We start from the raw sequence: 21754 nt of genomic DNA on the forward strand, positions 1-21754 counted from the left end.
TCTGTTGCTTGAAGTAGCCTGCCACATACAGCAATAGGTTTTAAAAAAAACCAACAATGAAGACTGGAAGCAGGGAAATTAATTCCAGGAATTGGGGGTGATTTATTAGTTTTTCAGATGAAATAGAAAATAATTTAGGTCTTAATATGGTCAGGAGCCTGTGGGGCTTCAGGGGAAAAGATAGCATTCTCCAAACCTTATTATCTTAGGTTTTGGTTTGTTTTTTGTTTTTTTGAACGCTGAGAAAAGAAAATTTCAGTTTAAAAATAAATCAGAGGGTCATCGGTAAAGCCTCCATGTTATTCCAGCTCTAGGATGGAGCCGAGCCCTCCAGGTGATGCACCTAAACTGGTGAAACAAGATGAGAAGCACTGGGAGGCTGCTGCTACTTGCACTCCCCCTAATTCTTTCTTCTCCCGCACAGATCGTGAGTGGTCGATACTTACTCTCAAATAATATTTTGGGCTGATCCTGCATGATTTGGCTTGCTGAAAGCTCCCATTGATTTCACAGCAGGAGTTCTGCCTGTTGAAAACTGATTCGACTGAGAAAGGCCTTCAGGATTTGGCCCATAGTAGATTCTCTTTAGTGCCTGTGCCAGCGAAATCTCTCAGCCATGGGAATAGGGCATTTTTGGCAACTCAGTCCTTTGGCCGTCTCACACTGACGTTTTCTGGTGGTGACAGGTTGAAGGCAACATCATTATAGGCTTCTTTACAGCAGACACTCAGCATAGCTATTTTGTGACCCAGAAGCTTTCGCCTGTTTAGAGGTGTAAGGACATCCTTTATTTTCTCCTTCCAGGGAACAACCTTGTGCTGCAGGCATCCAAATTTGCACACCGCATGAAGATGCTGGGATGGCGACTATTGGCTTGATTAGGAATCAAATTGCAAACCTGAGGGCAAAAAGGCTTATAGTGTGCAATGTGACTGCATGAAGGAGAAAGATTCGGTTCACAAAATATCTCTGCAGCTTTTATACTCAGAAGCTATATATTCTGCACAGTTCCACTGCTATTTAGCTTTACAAAACGGCCATATCTCTAGGTGCAGGCTGTCCATGCCAAACATTTTAAAACATAGGATTAGTCTCCCTGTTTTCAGAATGCCCTACGGTACCGCCAGCTAATAAAACTGCAGTCCCCAAGGGGCTACCAGTATTTTCATTCTCTGCCTCATTCTTCAGGGCTTTTGTAACTGGTCTGTAAAATTCACCTAACGGTTACCCCTACAGCAAGGTTCAGGCAAAGACAAGCACAACCTCCAGGTCTGTTGAGCCCTGTCTGTGCCCTCCCTCTGCTCAGGTGGGCAAGAGGATGTGGGGGGAAGCTCCTGGAGACTTCCCTTCCTCCTTGAGTATTAGCAGGTACTCAGTCACAGACCGTCTCGGAGCATTTCAGAGCCACACTTTGTTTAAATCAATTTGATAATATATTATCACCATGTCAGCAAGCGCTCAGAGACTGTACAAAGGGCTTCAGTTTAAAATGTTACTTTTTGGAGGATTTGGGTATATAGCCTACACTTGTATGCTAAGTTTAAACATTAAATATGGTGATTGTTTAAGTTTTTGGGCTTGCTGTTGCAAATGCATGCAACCACATTAAATAAGGTGTTTTTCTTTTTCTTCTTTCAGGACACACATTTGCTGGGCATGTACCATTCAGTACGGGAATTATGCAGCAACTGTTTTTAACACAAATCTATGCAGGCTCCTATTGATATGATAAACCATCAGTACCATGTTGTAAAGCTCCTTAAATCCTCATTGACACAATAGACCACTGTTGTGTCAATCGGGTGCAGATTAATGGGGTATTGTCATGCTATATTAGGCCTTAACTTTCATTTATCCTAAAACATGTTCTTCATTGTAACTGGTAACCTTCAGATTCTGCCAACATATTTCTTTTCACTAATATATTAGTGGAAACATGGCTTTTAAATGCTAATTACCTCTCGAATGCTTGATCTTAAAAGAAACACATCAGAGGAATCTGGTAGTAAAGAAAGAGGTACAATAAAATGGCTGGCCATAGTATTAAGAGCCAGATTTATAATCCAGCTCAGCTCTGGCCATGATTTTCACTCAAGCCTTAAACTTTATCACATTATCGCATTTACTTAGTTTGCCTATATGCAAGTTGAGAAGCATTCACTCACCTTGCTTCACAGGCATACTTTTAGACTGAACTGATACTTTTGGAGGCATGTTTCATACTCGAAATTCTTTCCAGACAAGCATTGTCAATATTGTTATGCAATTGGTGAGGCAAGTTACATTTGGCACCCAAATATTCATTAATGCAAACGAAAGTACATCAATCATAGTCTATTAAGCCAATGATTTGGAGAATTGTGGTTTTGCTTTTTCAAAATACTATTAATACAAAGATATTCTGTATTAATAATATTATCAATTGATTTAAACAAAGCGTGGATCTGGAATGTGCTGGACCAAATGGTGACTGAGGACCTATATACACACAGGGAGAAGAAGTTAAAAGGAACTTCCCCTGCACACCTTTCCTCTGAGCAACCAAGACGTTACATTGATTTAAACCACTATGTTAAGCTCTAGATTTTAACCACTAGCTGCAGCAGACTTAATGTCAAGTTCCATTTTAGTTCTATGACTTCATAGGATTTACAATAAGGAACTATAAGAAATCAATTTATTAAAAGTTGATACAAAATGTGATACGGAAATCACTGTTATCAGGCTTTCTGGTAAGAAAGAGGAATTAAAGGAGTACATAAAGGAGGGCTTGCGGGGCCACCACTTTTGCTGCAGTCAGAGGTTGGGGTCGAGGATGCTCTGTCTTGACCCATTTACACAGATCAATTTAAGCTGCTGTCACCTGCTAATGCACAGGATGTGCTTGGAGGGTGGGAGGGGGAAAGAAGGTGACCAGTTGTGAACTGGACCTGTGCCAGTTGGGCTTGTAAAAGCCAGCCAGGGGAGACTGGGGCCACTGCTGGTTGGGGTTGTCAGTCCCTCACTTCAGCAGGGCAGGGTGCCAAATATTCTGGTCCCTGCTCAAGAAACCATTGCTTGACAATGATGCGCCTGGGCAGTTACTGCCCTGCCTCCAACCACCCTTTTCTGCAGACAGCCATTGATCAGGCAGCTCCATGACAGCTCCAGGCACATCTGGAAGCCAGTGGATTCCTGGAACCTTGTCAGTCTGGCTTTTGTCCTGAACATAGCACGGAGGCTGGGCTTGTGGCCTTGGCTGGCGATCTTCTCCTGGAGTGTGATGAGAAATTGTGCCCTCCTGATTTTAATGGGTCTTTCAGCAGCCTGTGATACAGTTAACTGTGAAGTGCTGATAAGCAGCATGTACATGATCTGCTGGTTGTTCACCGGACTGTTCTCAATTGGTGCCAATCTTCCCTCACAGGTGGTAGTGACAGGTGAGTGCTTGTCATCCCCTGGGGACCTTTTCTGTGGGGTTTCCCAGAAGTCCATCTTGTCTCTCCTCCTGTATAATGTGCATACGAAACCAGTGGGTGAGACTGCAGAGATCTGGAGTGACGTTTCATCAGGATACTCATGATGCTGCCCAGCTCTCTCTCTCTTTCTCATCTGACCCACGTCTTGCAGCCTCTGAATGACTGGCTGCAGTTGATACTTGCATGTAGTGAACCAGCTGAAACCGAAACCAGGTAAGATAGAGGTGATGGTGGTAGGCAGACTGCTTGACTTGGATGGGGACAGGGACACCTATCGTTGATGGCATCCCTTGGTGTGTAGATTTACAGCCTTGGGGTGCTCCTGGGTTCTCTGTTGCATCTACATCTCTACTAAAGTTATCAGGCTTCAAATTTGTCGCAATGTAGTCATAGTGCTTGTTTTCTTAGCCACCTTTGAATCTAACCTGCACAATGCTGGTTCATTATGATTTACAGTAGCTAGGAGTGCCTTTCATCAACTCCATCTGGTGAGAAGGCCGCAACCCTTTCTTGCAGTTTTAGCTATGGCCACCATCATCTATGCCTTTATAACTTCAAGGTTAGACTACTGCAGTCATCGGCTATCCCTCGATATAAAGATAATGTTTGCTGGGGGGAGGGGAGGGATTACTGGTGAGTTTTAAGGTGGCTGAGGAGTCCAATCTGTGCTCTGCACATTTTTCCAAGGATATGACAAGTGGTGCCTTGGAGGGGTGCGGGGGGGGGGGGGGCGGGGAGTGCACAGCTGTTGGCCAGGATGTTGTGCGCTTTCCTTCCTCCGCTGCTGTTTCTTGGCTTCCTGAGCAAGACGGTTCTCTTCAAAGCCGGCTGTAGCTTGATGTATAGTTCAGTGTCATTAAGACCTGTTACCACCAGCACTTCCCAGTTTGTAGGGTTGATGCCACCCTTCTTAAGGTATGCGTTCAGGGTGTCCTTGTAGTGCGTCCTCTGTCCTCCACAGGTCCTCTTACCATGACTAAGTTGAGAGACAAGGCCTTGCTTTAGGAGACAAGTGTCAGTCGTTCACACACAGTGGCAGCCCAGCAGAGTTGATTTTTCATGATCTTTGCCTCAGTGCTGGTTATGTTAGCTGCAGAGAGGATACTGGCTTTGGTGCAGTGGTCTTTCCATCTAATGCAAAGGATCTTCCTGAGGCAACGCTAATGGAACCATTCCAGGAGCTTAAGATGACTTCAGTATGCTACCTATGTCTCACACCCGTAGAGGAGCATGGAGATAACCACTGCATTGTACACTAGGATCTTAATTTCCATCTGCAGATATTGGTCAACAATGACATGGCGAAGCAGCAGTTCTGAAGGATATGCTGGCACGGTGAATGCTATGTTCGATTTCTACATCAAGACTGACTGACTGGGAGGGGTGCCTGCCAAGGTATGGGAAATGCTCCATGTTTTCCAAGGGTTTTCCATCAATGGTAATTTGGGGGGGGAGGGGGGAAGGTTGTGCTGGGGCAGACTGATGGAGCACCTTGGTCTTCCCAACGTTAAGGGAGAGTCCCAGGCTGTGATAGGCACCTAAAAAAAGGTTAAGTGTAGACTGCAGATTGGTCTCAGTGTGCAGGAGGAAAACACAGTCATCAGCGTACGAATGTTGGTGATGCCAGACTTAGTAACTTTGGTTTTGCTGTGAAGGCACCACAGGTTGAAAAGCTAACCGTCCATACAATACTCAACCCCAATTCTGGGAAGAAGGCAGTCATTAAAATCACAGCAAGATAGATGGAAAAAAGGGTTAGGGTGATGATGCAGTCTGGCTTGACACCAGTACGGATGGTAAATGGGCCTGTCTCTGATCCACTGCAAAGGACTGTAGAGGTCATCCCATCATGAAGTAGCCTGAAGATACTGATGAACTTCAGTGGCCAACCAAACCTAGCCAGCACTTTCCATAAGGCTTCATGGCTGATGGAGTTGAAGGCCTTGGTTAGGTCAATGAATGTCATAAACAGCTCCTGGTGTTGCTTTTGACACGTCTCCTGGATCTGTTGTGCAACAAAAATCATGGTGGTGGTACCCAAAGATGGTCTAAAGCCACACTGGGATTCTGGAAGGACATCTTCGGCAAGGGGGAGGAGACGATTCAGAAGGATGTGATTAAGAATCTTCCTGGCAACGGAGAGGAGGGCAATGCCTCGGTATTTCCCACACACTGACGTGGGAAGATGGTCACAATGCTGGCATTCTTTAAGACAGGTGGAACTTCCTTGTTAACCCATATTTTGATGAGAAGTTACTGAATTTTTTGTGCTACTGCTGTTCCACCAGCTTTGAAGACCTCTGTGGGGATGCCATATGGACCTGGCACTCTATTGTTTTTGGTCTGAGTGATGGCATGTCAGACTTCCTTGAAGGATGGGGGATCAGCAAGAAGTTCTATTACTGGTTGTTGAGGGATGGACTCAATGGTGGCAGCTGAGACCTCAGATTCATGGTTCAGTAGAAGGGGTGGGGAGCAGGGAGAAGCTGTGGCAGTACAGAAGCAGTTTGCAGATGCCTGATCCCAGCAGAGGTCCCAGCTGCCTGGAAGTTGTGCCCACACTGCAGCTGGGGAACGGGTGGCTGGGAGAAGTGGCAGTGGAATGGGAACTACTCCCAACTGCCGGGCCCCAGCATGTGTGGGGGGAAAGCCCCATGCCACTGACATGCTGCTGAAACCACTTGGCCTGCCTGGATCACAGGTGGGTTGTTCTGGCCCTTGACTTGTCAAAGGTGACTGGCCCCTGGTGCTGGCAGTTCAATGGGTATTACTCTTCCCTCTGAGTCAGTGATGAATCAGTGTCCCATGGTGCTGAGAAATGCAAGTGTTGCTTTCTAGATTAAATGTACAATGGGTGTTGGGATGGGCTGTGGTCATTTAGGGTCCAATTACATTTTCTGTTCTTATAGAGACTTTTACTAATGATGCTATTGTCAAATCACTATAACAATAGAATCTGGACATAATAAATTATAAGGCAGTAAGTTTTAGTCAAATACCTTCACATTTTTTTCCTTTAATAAACCTAACCTACTTCACTTCAGTGAAATTAAAAGACACCTCCCTAACATGTCAAAGTCAGTAGGTTTGTAATTTGTTGCTATGCAGTCATGAACAGTGCTTGTTTTATTAGCCACCTTTCAATCTAATTGGCACAATGCTGATTCATTATGATTTACACTATTTAGCAATGGCAAGAGTAAAATAAAGAATGTATTTATTACAACTACATATGATTAAAGCTGACAGTTTTACAGTAGAGGTGATATTTAGTGACTAATTTACAACAGGCAGGAGTAAATATTAATTTGTTCTGATAGTATTAGTTTATACTGATATCCTTAAAACATTATTTTTATGCAGCGCTTGGTTTCATGTAGCTTTGGCCCATTGTCAGTATCTAGGGAGTTGCACTAGGGATCAAGGCTGGCGGTCTCTGACATGTCTACTGCATGAATAAATGGGGAGCAATTCCAGAAAAAATTGGCTTTTCATCTTTATTGATTATTAAATAATCCTCTTCTTACCTTCCTCTAGAGTTTTGGAAAGATAAAACCTGAAAATAGGAAGACCAAGCTATAATAATTCTGATCTCATCATTGGTCTGGGGGGTAGGGCCATACCAATTATAGTTAATAGTTGGCTATGGTGTTCCATTTCCCCCCTTTTTTAATACAGAGTTAAAAGGAATTTAATATTTGTTTCCTAAGGCTCTTGTCTTCATGTCTGAGGGATGGCTGAAGATCCTGAAGTTTCACAGTTTTAGCCTCTTGTCCCCATGAACTCACATCACAGCAATAATCCAGGTTATGGCTAACCCTTGAAGCCTCCTTTGAAATTAATTAAAACCAGTTTTTAATCTGCTGGAGTGGAGTCACTCTGTGATAAGAGTTGAGTGTACTGACCATTCATGCTCCCGACTCCTGCTTACTGTGAGCACGACTCATGGCCCGCTACTTCAGTTCCTCAGGTCTAGATGTGCAGCAGTATAAATCAGAACAATTCAGAACACTCCCAGGTGTGGTTTATACCAGCAGGAAAGAAATAAAAAATTACCATACAATTTCTATGTTGTATTGATACAAGGAAATGATTGTTATAACACAAGTTCACCATCATCAGACAGTGAGCATAAAGGAAGAGCTCCCAGGTTTATCGCAATAAATCATGTCCAATCTACATTGCACAAAAGAAGCCTTTCCTATTTTTTTCTGTAATGACTTTAGAAAAAAAATTTTCTCAGAAAATTACAGGAGAAGCTTTTAAGCTATTACTGTTTGGTAAAAATATACCTGACAGACACGGAACACGTTAGCATTTTCTTTTAGCATCTTCATGGTCGTTGTATTAGAAGTTGTTTTTAAAATGCTTCTGCCTGTCAAAAACCTCATTTTAAAATCATTGTTTTCTTGGTTTTATATTTTTCTGGATGGCTTTGTGGCTTTGGTTCTGTGTAAACCTCAGGTAACATGTTTGTCATGTTGAAGGTGTAGCAATAATTTTCTGCTAACACTGTTGGGATTTACCCCACCCCAACCTGGCAAACTTTTTCTAGCTTTGTATTGTATCAACATCTCAATACTCCTGCATTTTATCAGTTGTATTTTTAGCTGGTATAACAGTCATTGTCATTTTGCATTCCCTGCACGTTCAAAATCATCACTGAAATCAGTAGGTCTTGGGGTGTGTACAAAATGCAAGTTCTCTCTATACTGGCATTTTAAAGTGATAATCCTGAAATCTTCTCTCAGCCCCTACTTTAGAAAAACTCCTATTGAAGTTAAATCCAATCTCTCTCTATGCTGACAGCCCACTCGAGGGAAGCAGATGGGACATGGAAGTAGCAATAATAATTAACACAATAACTGAGAACCAAGGGTTCTCCATGGTGCAGCGCCTGGCCTGTGTTCTGTCCTACTCGGCAGGTGGGACCAGGTAGTCTTTCCCTGTAGATAGACTGGGGTGGTGCATAGGAAGCAACTTATACGCCATCCTTATTACAATGGCTGTCATGGCTGGTTGCAAAGTGAAGACTGCATCAGCAAAAAAAGGCTAAGGAACTATATCCTGTAAATTCATCACATGATATATTTTTCTTATTTATCCTATTTACTGGAATAAATAGGAGACTGATTTCACACATTTTCATTGTAGTACAAATGGTTGTTGTAGCTCTGACTGTGATGTTGTATTGCATGTTAAAAATAATAAATTAAAGTCTCACGCGAACATGGATTAATCTCAGACTTTCAGGTACTGGTATAAATTAGCATAGTTTTCACCACCTTAACCTTAGGTGGACATTTTCGTGAGGCATGCCCAATGGAATTAGCTGAAAGAGGTGCCAGCTGTGGCTACATGTGCAGATGGCTACATACAGATACACATACACATCTGTACGCATATAAATTCTGACTGGACTGGCTCTGTAGGAAGCAGCAGTAATCTGAGGAAAGTCATGTGCATAAACTTAAAATATATATAAAGCAGAGAAGAGAAGTTGAGGGATGTGACGGACTAGCCAGTGGCGGCTTGGCCTGGGGGTTTTGAAAAGTTTGAAAATGATTGGTGTGGGGGATTTACTTTTCCCCACCAATCAGGCCCTGGGAAAGAAGGCTTGCCCCCCATCCCATCAGGGGCCAGGTAGGGAAACCGGACCTGAGAATAGACTCACCTCTCACGTTGCCTGACTGGTCTCACCAGCCACCTTGGATAAAAGGGGCAGCATAGTAGGCCCCAGGGGTGCGATTGCCAAGGGATAAAGAAGAGGGGCCCTGAAGAGCTGACAAGCAGGGGCAAAACAGTTGCACCAGAAGAGCCCTGAAGCCAGTGGAGGGTCCAAGCCACAGGCAGTGGCTCAGCTTGGCCACAGCGGCACGGTTCCCCTGTTGGAATTAAAGCCTCAAGCCACAGGCAGCAGCTCAGGGATCCAGTCCATGGCAGGGAAGTCAGGAGCTTGGCACGCAGGCGGTGCAGATCAAAGCCTTGAGCCACAGGCAGTAGCTCAGACATCCCACACCCTGCCAGGTAAGCCGGTAGCTCAGGGGTACAGGAGTGGCATGGGATGAGTCCTGGGAGGACCAAAGCCCCGAGCTGTAGGCATCAGCTGGGGTTCTTTCCGACTCCCCTGCAGTGTGAAGGCAGGCAGTCTGGTGTGCAGATGGCATACGGAGGATCCTGGAGGCCCTAGAGCCCGGAGCTGCATGGCATAGCCTAGGCATTGATAGCTCAGTGGTCCACCTCTCATGTGTCATGTAGGGGACCTGGGTTGGATTCCTGGCCAGAATACAGGAGGGAAGGGTTCCCTGTCCTGGGTAGAAGGGTTCTTCCCCTGCCCATGCGCCTGGTACAGTCTGAGCTTGCCCCTTACATTTTGTGAAACCCTGTGCCTCAGGCTTTGTTGTTGATTTGCCTCTGCTAGATGTATATGTGCATCTTACCTTTAGTGAATCCCCTCTTGTTCTCCTGCATCCACTGCCCTCCCCACATGTGTGTCATATCTTAACCTGGTTCTTTTCCTATTAAACCCGTATATGGTTAAGTTTCAACTGGTTTCAGCTTTACTTTACAAGGAATAGGAGGGGAGCGGCTGCCCCTCCCACCGCACACTCACTAAATCCCTTCAAGTGCAGAGTGGGTATCTTGTCTGAGTACCACCAGGATTATATTTTGGGGGCCTGCCTGGGATCCGTGTAGTGGGTGCTAGAACATTACTAAAGTGCTGCGTACCCCTGTAGAGAGAGATCCACAAGAGAACACGGCTAATGCTGACCAACCCACTGTAATGTCTAGGAGTGATGAAATGGTGCAGAGTAGGGGGCAGGGTTTCCTGCTGATGCCAAGGCTACCCCAGAGTGGATTAGGGTTCTGCTGCAAGTTCTCTGGGAAGTGTCCCACTCCTCCAATGACCAGGAGGCCTATAAGAGGCTATGGATTTTTTTGGGAAACCTTCTGATTCCCACTGGAGAGAAGGGATTCGACCATTGGCTCTCCGCCATTCAGGAAATGTTACTGACCTGGCAGATACCTAATGAGGACAAGCGGTGCTGCTTGCTGGAAATCCTGAAAGAACCTGTCCTTGGGGTTGTAAGGACTTCCAAGCTACAAAACTCTGCCATCATCACCCAGCAATGCTTGCAGGTATGCCCAGATATTTTCTGGCCAACCCACCTGAGGTGGGGGAGCATATTACAAGTTGCTAGAAACTTTCCAGCACAAGGGCAAGACCCTTTCAGCTTATGTCCTTCGCTTGGAGCTGGTGTTACAGGGAGTGGTGGCACAAGGGGCACTCAGTGTTACTGAAGTCGACTACATATGACTCCGACAAGTTCAGACTGGAGCCCTGTATAGGCCGGACTTACTCTGAAACTTCAACCTGGCAGGAAGCAGGGGTAGCCTTCCAGCTTCAATCACCTCCTTCAAGACATCCAGGAAGAGAAAGAGATATCCAAATTAAGGGAGATTATGTGGGATGAGCATGTCCCTTCTTGGAGAGGATTCGTTAGCTGGGTGTTGATGGTAGCTCCCCAAGAGAACATTTTTCTGGGGAATGGAGAAATGTCCTGGCCTCAGTACTAGCGGCTGCAGTGGCTGGGACCCCCGCTAGGGGTCAGCCTCGGCTCAGTCAGCGTGCCCTGGGTAGACCCTGAATGGGTGCCCTCTCCAGGGTTCCAGGGCTCTGCCATAGATGTGGGGAGTATGGGTACATTGCCTGGGAGTGCACTCAGCCATATGACCCCAAACTGTTTTTTTAAAGGCTAAAGGGCTGGTGGGATGCAGGAAATGAGGAAGGGGCTGAGAAAAGGAGTCAGCTCTGCTCCTGAATATTATCTCATGTTAGCTCTCTACTCAAGGAACTCCCTGTGATGGTAAATGGTCGCAGGTGCCGTGCCAGTTTGAACAGTGGGTCCCAGGTCACCATACGATTTGAATCCTTTTATGGGGAACATCTGAAACACTTACTTCTGCTCCCACTTATGGGGCTAGGGATTTGTGGCTTGAGCCAAGTGCTGTACCTCTATAGAGGTTATGTGAATGTGAGAATAAAGTTCCCTGCAGCTGGAGTGGAGCAAGAAGCGTCAACATTGCTCTAGTATGCCCTGATCCGGGATGGATGAAGGGGGGCCTCCCTCATTGTAGGGACCAGGTTCTTCCAGGTTCTTGCTCACTAGTGTAGACAGCAAACTGGCCCAGGTTATGAACAGCAGTTAACAATGCATGCTTTGTGCTTGGAGGCATATGACCAGTGGGATAGAGGGCTGCGGGGTCACCCTGAGGTTGTGGGGACCCTGCACTTCTCTGGGGCAAAACTCCAACAGGTCCCTGCATAGGGCCAATGGGCTTTGCCTACAGTGTGTAAATGGACAGAGGGGGAGGAAAAAAACAAGCTTCTGGTGGTGGAAACTCCCAAAGGGAGAGCAAGCCCCAGGGTGCTGAGGGTCCCCGACGGTGTAATCGAGACCAAAGGGGTGAACCAAGAACCTGTCACAGTGATAGTGGTTAACCTGACTTTAAAGGATATTGTAGTCTACTCAGGATAGAAGGTGCTTTGATGAAGGAAGTTGAGGTGGTCATCCCCGGGCTGGGAGGAAACCCCACTGCAGTTGACCCCTCAAGGTTCTTTTTTGGGAACTCCCTGGTGTCCAAGGCCTGGAAGGCACACCTCAGGGCCAAGCTCAAAGCTTGATCTTATGTCTTTTCCATGCACAACTGGGATGTAGGAGAGGCAAAAGGGGTTGTCCATGACCCTTCTGAGAAAGGTCTTGATGCATTCCCCTTGCCAAGATGGAGGAAGTGAGGTGCCATCGACAAGAGCTCATGGACCATAAAATCATCTCTGAATCTAAAAGCCCCTATGTCTTGCCCATCATGATTGTGTGAAAGAAGAACATCCAGCTTCTGTATCAACTACTGTATGTTAAATGCTCGTACCATCATTGACTAGTTATACCGTTTCACGGGTACAGGAGGCCCTGGACTATTTAGTGGGGAACACATGGTTTTCAGGATCTCCGCAGTGGCTATCAAATATCTCTGCAAGAGGAGGACAAGGAGAAAACTGCTTTTATTTGCCTTTTCGGTTCGATCAGTTTGAGCGAATGCCTCAAAGGATATCTGGGGCTCCTGCCACTTTCCAAAAACTAATGTAAAAGGTAGTTGGGGACATGCATATGACCCAAGTGTTGGTCTACTTGGATGATGCCATTGTCTTTGGTAAGACTCTGGAGGAGTGTGACGAGCAGCTGCTTCAGGTACTCAATCAACTGGAGGCTGCTGGATTGATGCTGGCTATTGATAAGTGTAAATTCTGCCAAGCCTCTGTGAAGTACATGGGACACTTTGTGTCGTAGGAAGTGGGCAGCACGAATCCTGAGAAAGTAAGTACTGTGACCACCTGGCCTTGACCCAAGAACTTCCCGGAATTGAAACAGTTTCTAGGGTTTGCAGGGTTCTAGTGGCAATTCATTACGGACAATAACTGGACTTTAGAATACCCTGAATTGAGGATATCAGATGGGGAGATCACCCTGGAAAAAGGGGAAGGACAATGGCTCAAGCAGGCCCTATGCGACAGGGAGCCCCATGGAACCCTTTGGTCCCCAGTGGGATTCACAGGGTGAAGACACCTTCCAAGAGGTGATCCGACATTTGACACAGACACCTGTACTGGCATATGCTGACCCTAACCACCCTTTTATTTTGCACACAGACGCTAGCTTGTCTGGGCTGTGGGCAGTACTATACCAGGAGCATGACGGACATCAGCATACCATAGCATTTGCCAGCAGAGGACTGTCACCTAGTGAGACTTGCTACTCAGTGCAGAAGCTTGAATTCTTGGCCCTCAAGTGGGTGGTCACTGAGAAATTCCGGGGCTATCTGTATGGGGCTACTTTCCAGATATGGACAGACAATAATCCCCTTACATATGTGCTCCCTAGTACCAAGTTGGATGTGATGGGCCACCGCTGGCACTAGCAAACTACACCTTCAGCCTGCACTATAGGGAGGGATGAAAGCATGTGGATGCCGATGCCCTGTCGTGGCAACCATCTAGCATCTCCAGGAGTGTTTGGCATCCCGAGACGGTGAGGACCATTTGCGACCTGCAGCTACAAGACCCTGTGGGGACAGGGGAAAATACTGTTTGCATGGCTGAAGTGTCAGGGCCGCCTCCTGAGAGGTTCCTGCAGGCTTGGCTTCAGTACACCACGTTGACTCCATCTACGTTGCCCCAGCTCACCACCACAGAAAGGCAGACAGTGCAAGAACAGGACCCAGATGTGTGGGATGTGTTGCGTGAAGGGCAACTGGGAACTAATCGCCCCTCAGCCATTAATAATGCTACCCTGGCAGCCCACCTCCTACTACAAAATGTAGCCTTTCCCATTCCCATTTGATGGAGTGCTACACTGGGAAGTGCAGGACCCCAATGGATGAAAATATTGGTAACTGGTCCTTCCTTAGAAGTATAGAGCCCTTGCCTTACAGGGCACATGAGCAGTTGTTTTGGCCAAAGCTGGCTGATAAAGGCCAAGTACTTGACTTGTGACCAATGTGAGCAGAAGAAAACCATGCCCACTTGGATCACCTACCTACACACCATTCAGAGCTCCAAACCCATGGAGCTCATGTGCATGGATTTGCTATCCATAGAAGGAGAGGGACACCAGAAGGGAAATGTGCTAGTTGTGATGAATCACTTCACCCAGAATGCCCAGGCCTTTCCTACATGAGACCAGATTGTGTGAACAGTTGCCAAGGTACTGTGGGAGAAATATTTCTCTGTGTTCGGCCTGCTAGCCAGAATCTACTCCAATCAAGGGCAAGATTTTCAAAGCCAGCTATTATGAGAAGTACTAACAGTGGCTGGGATAAAGAAATCTAAGACTATGCCCTACCACTCCTAAGGGGATCCGCAACCAAAATTTTAGTTGCGCACTCTTGAACATGCCGGGTAAGCTCCAGCATAAGCAGGCGGCCACATGAAGCCAGCACATAGTGTACCTGGTACACACTTACAACTCCACCTGAAGTGATGCTACAGGGGTTAGCCCATGTTTACTCATGTTTGGGCAAGAACTCCAGTTACCCACAGACCTATGTTTTGGGGTGGACTGGGCCTATGAAAGACAGTTGACTCATAGGCAGTATGCACAACAGCTCTGGGATCATATGTATTGGCTGGCAGGTGAGACCGCAGGGAGAAACCAGCAACGCCACAAGCAACATTACGATGCTTGAATCTGTGAGCAAGGGTTGCAGCAAGGAGACCAGGTGCTATTGTGGAATCTGCGGTTAACTGGGAGACACACAATCCCTGATCACTGGCGGGCTGAACCCTATACTGTGGTGCGCCAGCTGGGAAACTTCCCAGTACTTGAGATCTCCCCTGAATCAGGACCAGGCCGGAGTTGTGTGGGTCACCGGAACCTCCTGCTGCCCATCAGGGAGTTAGTAGGGCCCACTATGCCTGAAATAAAGTCCTTGGAGGAAAGGCCTTGGCTTTTGCATAGAGGGGAGCCATCGGCTGAGGACCCTGCATCTGTAGCTCCTCCAGAGGAAGCAGACTCAGACTCTGACTCCAACTTCGATGGGCAGTACCCCACCAAGTTCCACGCGAGCTTGGGGCCTCCTGCCCCAGCAGGTAAAGGGGAACTGGAAGCTGCTACCAGTGAAGCCCCATCTGACAGGGTCAGAGGGGAGAACGATTCACCTGTATGCTCCAGAGGGGGACCCGTTCCCATGCCTTCGACTACAAGTGGGGAAGATGCTCTGAGTGAGAGGGAGCCTGCATTGCCAGGACCCTCATGGAGTCCTGTCCTGGACCAAAACCCCCAGCCCAGGCATGAGCAATGGCCAGTCTGGCATTTCACCTATGATGCCCTAAGAGTACCAGGGGAGGTACCCATCTCTGCTTCATGGACCCAATAGCCCCCAGGCCTGGGGTCTGTGCTTCACCAAGGAAGGTGAAGGGTTTCATGGGGGAAGATGTGATGGGCTAGCTGGTGGCGGCTTGGCCTGGGGGGTTTGAAAAGTTCAAAAAAGATTGGTGTGGGGGATTTACTTTCCCCTACCAATCAGGCCCTGGGAAAAGAGAAGTCTTGCCTCTCCCTGTCCCTACCCAGGGGCCAGGGCAGTGCACTTGGCCCCAGGGGTGATATCACTGAGGGACGAAGAAGAGAAGAAGAGGGGCAGCAGCACACGGGGCAGTGTGCACAGTGGATCCCCTGCTGGGATCAAAGCCCTGAGCTGCAGGCAGTGGCTTGGGCATCTGACCTTCCGGCAGGGAAGTTGGGAGCTTGGGGGCAGAGGAGTAGCATGGGGCGGGTCCCAGGAGGACCAAAGCCCAGGTTCTTTCCGACTCCCCTCTGGCGTGAAGCGGGGCAGTCCCATGTGCAGACGGCATATGGAGGATCCTGAAGGCATTACAGCCTGGAGCTGCAGGCAGAAACCCAGGCATCTATAGCTCAATGGTACAACTCTTACCTGCAATGGGAGGGACCTGGGTTTGATTCTTGGAAAGAGGGCATCCCCCTTGGTAGAAAAGATCTTCTCCACTGTGCTTGTGCCTTCTACTTTGTGAAACCCTGTGCCTCAAGCTCTGGTGTTGATTTGCCTCTGCTAGATGTATATGTGTACCTTACCTTTACTGAATCCCCTTTTGTTCTCCTGCACCCATTGCCCTCCCCACACATGTGTCTTATCTTAACCTGGTTCTTTTTCTATTAAACCCGTATATGGTTAAACTCTCAGCTCTACTCTATAGGGGATAGGAGGGGAGCAGCTACCCCTCCCACAGCACACTAGTACTTGCTAAACCCCTTCAAGTGGTGAAGGGGGTACCTTGTCTGACTACCAGCAGGGTTACAGGTAGAAAGGAGTACTACACTCTCTGGGGCGTCCTGCTCATAACTACCTGATGGATATTTAGGGATATGTTTGCCACTGGGTCTCAATAAAGATTATTTTATTGTTTTTAACCCACAAGCTCTGGCCTATTTTAATCCTACATCCATGAGGAATAAAATCCACCTGCAGGCACTGCCAGGCACCTGTCTGAACAGACTGAGTTCCATCTGAATGAACTAGTTCCAGCTGTGGTGAATTCTTTTCTGCACTTCACGACCTTGAGCTGTGCTCATTAAACTCAGTGGCAAAGCTCCAATTGATTTCAATGGTGCGGGATCAGGCCTTAAAGGAAGCTGCTTTAAGGATCATGATGTAGCCTTACAATAGGAGCCAGAAGTTTGGGCTCAGCTCCCATAGTGATGCATGTGGTTTACAATAGAGTAGAATCTGATAGGTACAAGGCAGACTAGATGGAAACAATGCACTTCATGAAAAACTTTGTCTGCAGCTAAGCAATAATTTATTAATTCTTAAGGTGATATGGGCAACAGGGTGCCTTTTTCTGAACTCTCATTTAAAATACACAGTTAAGGGAAGCCTTTACAGTATGTTTCTCTTGACTGCATCTCACCTGCCCTGCCTCCAAGGGGCTTAGGACAATCATTATTGATCTCTAAGATGCCTTCACTTAGATGTCACAACACCAAAATGTCTTGCCTCAAGAGGTGATCCAAACTGACAGGTTACGTGCCTAGGCTTTCTGTACAGTGGCTGAAGAGACCAGGGCCTTAGATCTGCTCTTGGAAACACTCCAAATGCTTCTGAAACACTCCACCCACTGCAGATGTACATAGCCAAAGAATTGTTTAAAAATGGCCAAAGCACTTTAAAAATGACACTAAAAAACCCCCAAACAGCGAGGTTGTAGCTGTGATGGTTCAGGAAACATGTGAGAGGCAAGGATTTTTTGGGGTGGTACCTTTTAATGGACCAATTGCATAGTTGGGAGAAGTTTTAGAGAAGTTTTTGGACACAAGGACTTGGACCAAGACCTAAGGAAACATACCTCGTCTCTTAAAGCTTTTCTTAAACCTTTTCCAACTGCAGCTAGTCCAATAAAAGATGTCATCCCAAAAAATGCTTGCCACATGAAAAAAGAAGCACTCTTTTGGAGGTAAGAGAGTAAATACAAATTTCCTTTGGGTTAGGAGGGTCTATAATTCATTTGGTTATGACTATGACAGATCACCTAGTGCTACAACCAGGAGCATATTGTTAGGCAAAAGGTGGGCGTGACCGCCCCCACCACTGAACTGTACCAGATGGCAACCTGTTGTATGCTTACATGCAGAGGTCTCTTTAGGGAATCAGGAGAAGCTTAGAAACCTCCCAGCAAGAATTTGATGTGCAACAGTGCTTAGGTGGGAGTTAGGCCTGCAGTGAACGTAGGGAGTTGAATTGCTTCTAAGCCTACGCAAACACCTAGAAACGTAGGGAACTTTGCACTTCCAAAATGGAGCTGCCTAATGAATTTTGCAGCTGCTGGCAAAAAGCTAATTCAAATTTCTCTTTGGAACTCAGGCATCTAAACTCCAGCTAACTCCAATTAGGTGCCTAAGAAACCAATCTGAATTTGGCCCCTGACCTTTGTCTGTTTGTTTGTTTAGAAAAAAGGGAAGTAGCTAAGAGAATTACTAACTCTGTTCTGAGAATGACAGATATTGTTGACTTCACAAGGCACTTTGTAATTAAATGTCTTCAAGAAACATGAAAATGAATTTTAAAAAAATCCTTTCTTTACACTTATGTTGATTAGCTTCTTAGTTTGGTACATGTCATTACCTATCATTTGACAGAGAGTTTGTTTCAAACATCTAGGGCAACAACAACAAAATGCTCTAATTAAATTTAATGGCATGGTTCCAAGACTAATGGGAAAACTTCAGCAACATCTGCAATTTTAATTTCCTAAGTTTCATTTGTCATACAGAAACTGAGTACAGACTCAGAGTTAACAGCAGAAGCCTGCTATTTTCCACACTCATACAAAAAGATCCCATGTCTTTTAGATATCAGTGGATGAAAAGAAATATTTGCACTAAATCTATGCTTTTGGCATGTTCAAACAAAATAACAAGGACTTTAACAACAAGATATATGTAATTACATGTAGCAAGAGCCACCGTGCTGCCTTTTGGTTATTTCTCGGGCAGGTAGGAATACTTTTTTGACATTGTCCCTCATCAACTTCCCAACTCTAAAAACACATTAGGACAATTATTATTGGCCTGATTTATTGATTATAATGCAAGTATGAAACAAAATGAAGGGTTTGGTAATCAAACACAAAGCCAGTCACATAAGGGCTTTTTTTTCTTTTTCACAAAGATTTGGGACATTATGAAAGCAACTAGCATCTTTAGTGAATTTCATTTTTCTTGCTTTGATACACATGACCTCATGGATGGCATCTTTCAGATCAATACTTTCTGCAATTTGGTTTTCAACTAAAATTAAAGCAAGACCCAGGGACTGAGACTGAGCCACTGTAGAATGCAAACATGTCTTTATAAGCTTAAGTTTTGAAAAATTGCATTCTGCACTTGTGATAGGTAACAGGCCAAGTCAAGAGAGTCCTGCACGTGCTAGATACATTTGGAAACAAGGACCAAAAGTTATTTTTGTGCCACAACTCCAGTGTGAGTTTTGAGTATTTTTCAAGTGTCAGCTGTTAGGTAAGAGCTCAAAGTTTATTTCAATGATCCAAGGGGCTAGGGGATCCAAGGCATTTATGCCAGGGAATGCCTCTTTACCAGGCTGTCCATCTTGTAATGCTTTCTTAAAACAATACACAGCTGATATAATTCTTTGTGGTATATATTTTGGTGATGTGGACATACCATACAAAAAACTGAACAGCTTTGAAAGTTGTAACAATCTTTCATCACTGGACTATACAGCAGTATTCAAAACTTAATGGAATAAGTGATATCATGACAATTTTTCTTGATTAGTTAATGAATCATCTTTGCCATCCTAAACAAATATTCTCTTTTTGGATTATTACTTTAAATTCATTTGCTTGTGGGAAACTAGCTGAGTTATGACACTTGCACATTGCTTATCAGAATTGTAGTTTACAAGGAAAGCTTCTGAGGCTTTTATCTGATGCACACTTTGTTCAATATCTACTTTTGTTTCTGGAAGCATTTTGATGTTTCAGCATTGTGATGTTGGCTTAATATTAAGTATACCATGCCAAGGTTCCACACCGCACAAGAATTTAGATACGCAGATGTTGTGAACCAGAAATTCAATAGTGGTGTTTGTCTTCCTGGGAGCTCTTACAGGTCTGAATCACAGGCAGTGGAAGCCAAAGCATCATAGACTTCTGAAATTTGGTACCTACATACATGGATAATATAAACCTGGCTTTCCTGAGCATGTCTATATATGCATTAATGCACTGTTGTTACTGCACATTAAGTTTAGTACCTGGTACTAAATGTGCAGTACCTTTAGTACTGGTACTAAATGGGCAGTAACCAGCATGACTGTACAGTAGCACTGGTGCAGTTTCTTAGTGATGCTACTGCACAGTAGACTAATTCTACTGTGCATTAGCGCAGCTTTTGCTCTGATATGCTAATGTGCAGTAGAATTAGTCTACTGAGCATATAGCCTCTTGCACAGATGTGCGTGCCCCCTGTCTTGTTTCACATGAGGATTTGGAAGCAAGTTGGTCACGTATAGGTGCACTAATTCTAGCATTACAATAAGGCCTTCAAGGGTTCTATCAAAATATATCACTGCTTCAGTAGCACTCCTGGTGTCAGTAGTAAGTACAAAATGCAAAGAACATGTGCTCTCTTTTATGAAGGTCTCTTTTGTGAACTTTGTTCACAAAACTATGCCTTTCTTCATATTTGCCCCATTGGTGTAGTCTTGAGTTCTCAAATCAGTGAATAAAATTCTCGGTTTTTGACTTTGAAAAGAAAGCTGCTGTCATTCCAGCACCAGTAAAATCTGTTACATTTGACAAATCCAATGAAATAATCTTTTATCATAAACACTGCCTTCTTTTGCCCGTTACTGCATCTGCAGAAACAAAAAATTGTCATCTGCTTTTGTTCACTATTGTCTTCAGGGCAGTCGGTACAATAATGTAATCATTGGCAGCTTTCAAGTCAGAAATTATTTTCTTTATTTTCTTTCTCTTTTCTTGTTCCAGAGAATTTAAATAAGTTCATTTTAAATACCTTTGGCCAGGTAACGATAACAGATTTCCTTCCAGATAATTCATCAGAGATGTTCTCTTATCACACGGTCATATTTCCAAAGTAACTCCACAAGTTTAAAAAGTTTCTATTGTGAAATGAGTTAGTTTGTTGAACATTATAGAATGTTTTCTATTCCATGCATCCAGGTCAAATCAAAAAGTATTTCCAATTCAAGTTGTTCATGTTCTCTCAGATAATTAACATGATACCCGTTTTCTTTATATCTTATATGATTTTGTTTAGTCTAATTTATATGGGTCTGCGCATATGATTGCTGACCATGTGATCTGCATATTTCTTATGTTTCTCTAGGATATGCAATATGTTTTTCTAACCTTGAACACCGTTTCTAGCTAAAGTTAAATTTCTGAAGTTAAACAACTCACAGAAGCAATAAACAGACTTGAATTCAGTTGAATTGAAAGGCAGAAGGTAATCTCCTTTTATACATTCTCCATTTAAAAGCTTACTTGAAAAACAGGGAGTTGAAAAATTTCTTCCATTACTATGCAATGGAAAATATGTACAATATCTTTGCACAAATTATGAAAATAGCAAATTGTGCAAAAAAGGCCACCCATTTGCAAGCAAAAGGCATCTGATTACTAGCCATTTGGCAAGATCTTTTAGGTTAGTACAGACAGTCGAAAACCCCAAGGCTAGATCAATTCCATTTTGCAGGTTAGTTTAAGCTACATAGATTGAACAGATAAGCAAGTGAACATACATTCATTTTGATTCTGGAAATGCAGCCACATGCCTGCAGTGCCTCAGGACAGAAGCTGGGGGATACTAGAGCATGGCTCCCTGCTTGGCTCAAGCAGACATCTTGGGTCAAGCCTAACTCATCCACCCTGGGGAGGGGAGGGGGTGTTGTGCAAAGCATCCTGGTATGCTGCGGGACTGAGAGAAAACTTGAATCTGGAGGGGATCTTAGACAGAAGTTCAATAAACCAATTTAACCTAAATTGGTTAAGTCTGGTACTACATCCATTCAGGTTTATCTTAAACTGGTTTTGGCAGTTCTGAAAGTGGTTTGTGTGCAGTGAACTTCTGCTGTTACAGATCTGAACCAGTTTCTAATCACTTATATTAGTTTATGAGTAACTTCTATCCCTAGCCTTATAGGCTACAGACAGGCATTCAAAAAGCCTGAGCCTGAAT

At 45.0% G+C, this 21754-nt stretch overlaps 1 protein-coding gene across 4 annotated transcripts in view; it reads right to left on the reverse strand.

Annotated features, from left to right (window-relative positions):
* SEMA6D (semaphorin 6D) overlaps positions 1 to 21754 on the reverse strand; it is a 351383-nt gene that overhangs the window by 35480 nt on the left and 294149 nt on the right. The gene's annotated exons all lie outside the window — the stretch shown is intronic.

The sequence above is a fragment of the Crocodylus siamensis genome, chromosome 15 (assembly GCF_052110815.1).
Source record: "Crocodylus siamensis isolate JL-2025a chromosome 15, ASM5211081v1, whole genome shotgun sequence".
Taxonomy (NCBI): Eukaryota; Metazoa; Chordata; order Crocodylia; family Crocodylidae; genus Crocodylus; species Crocodylus siamensis.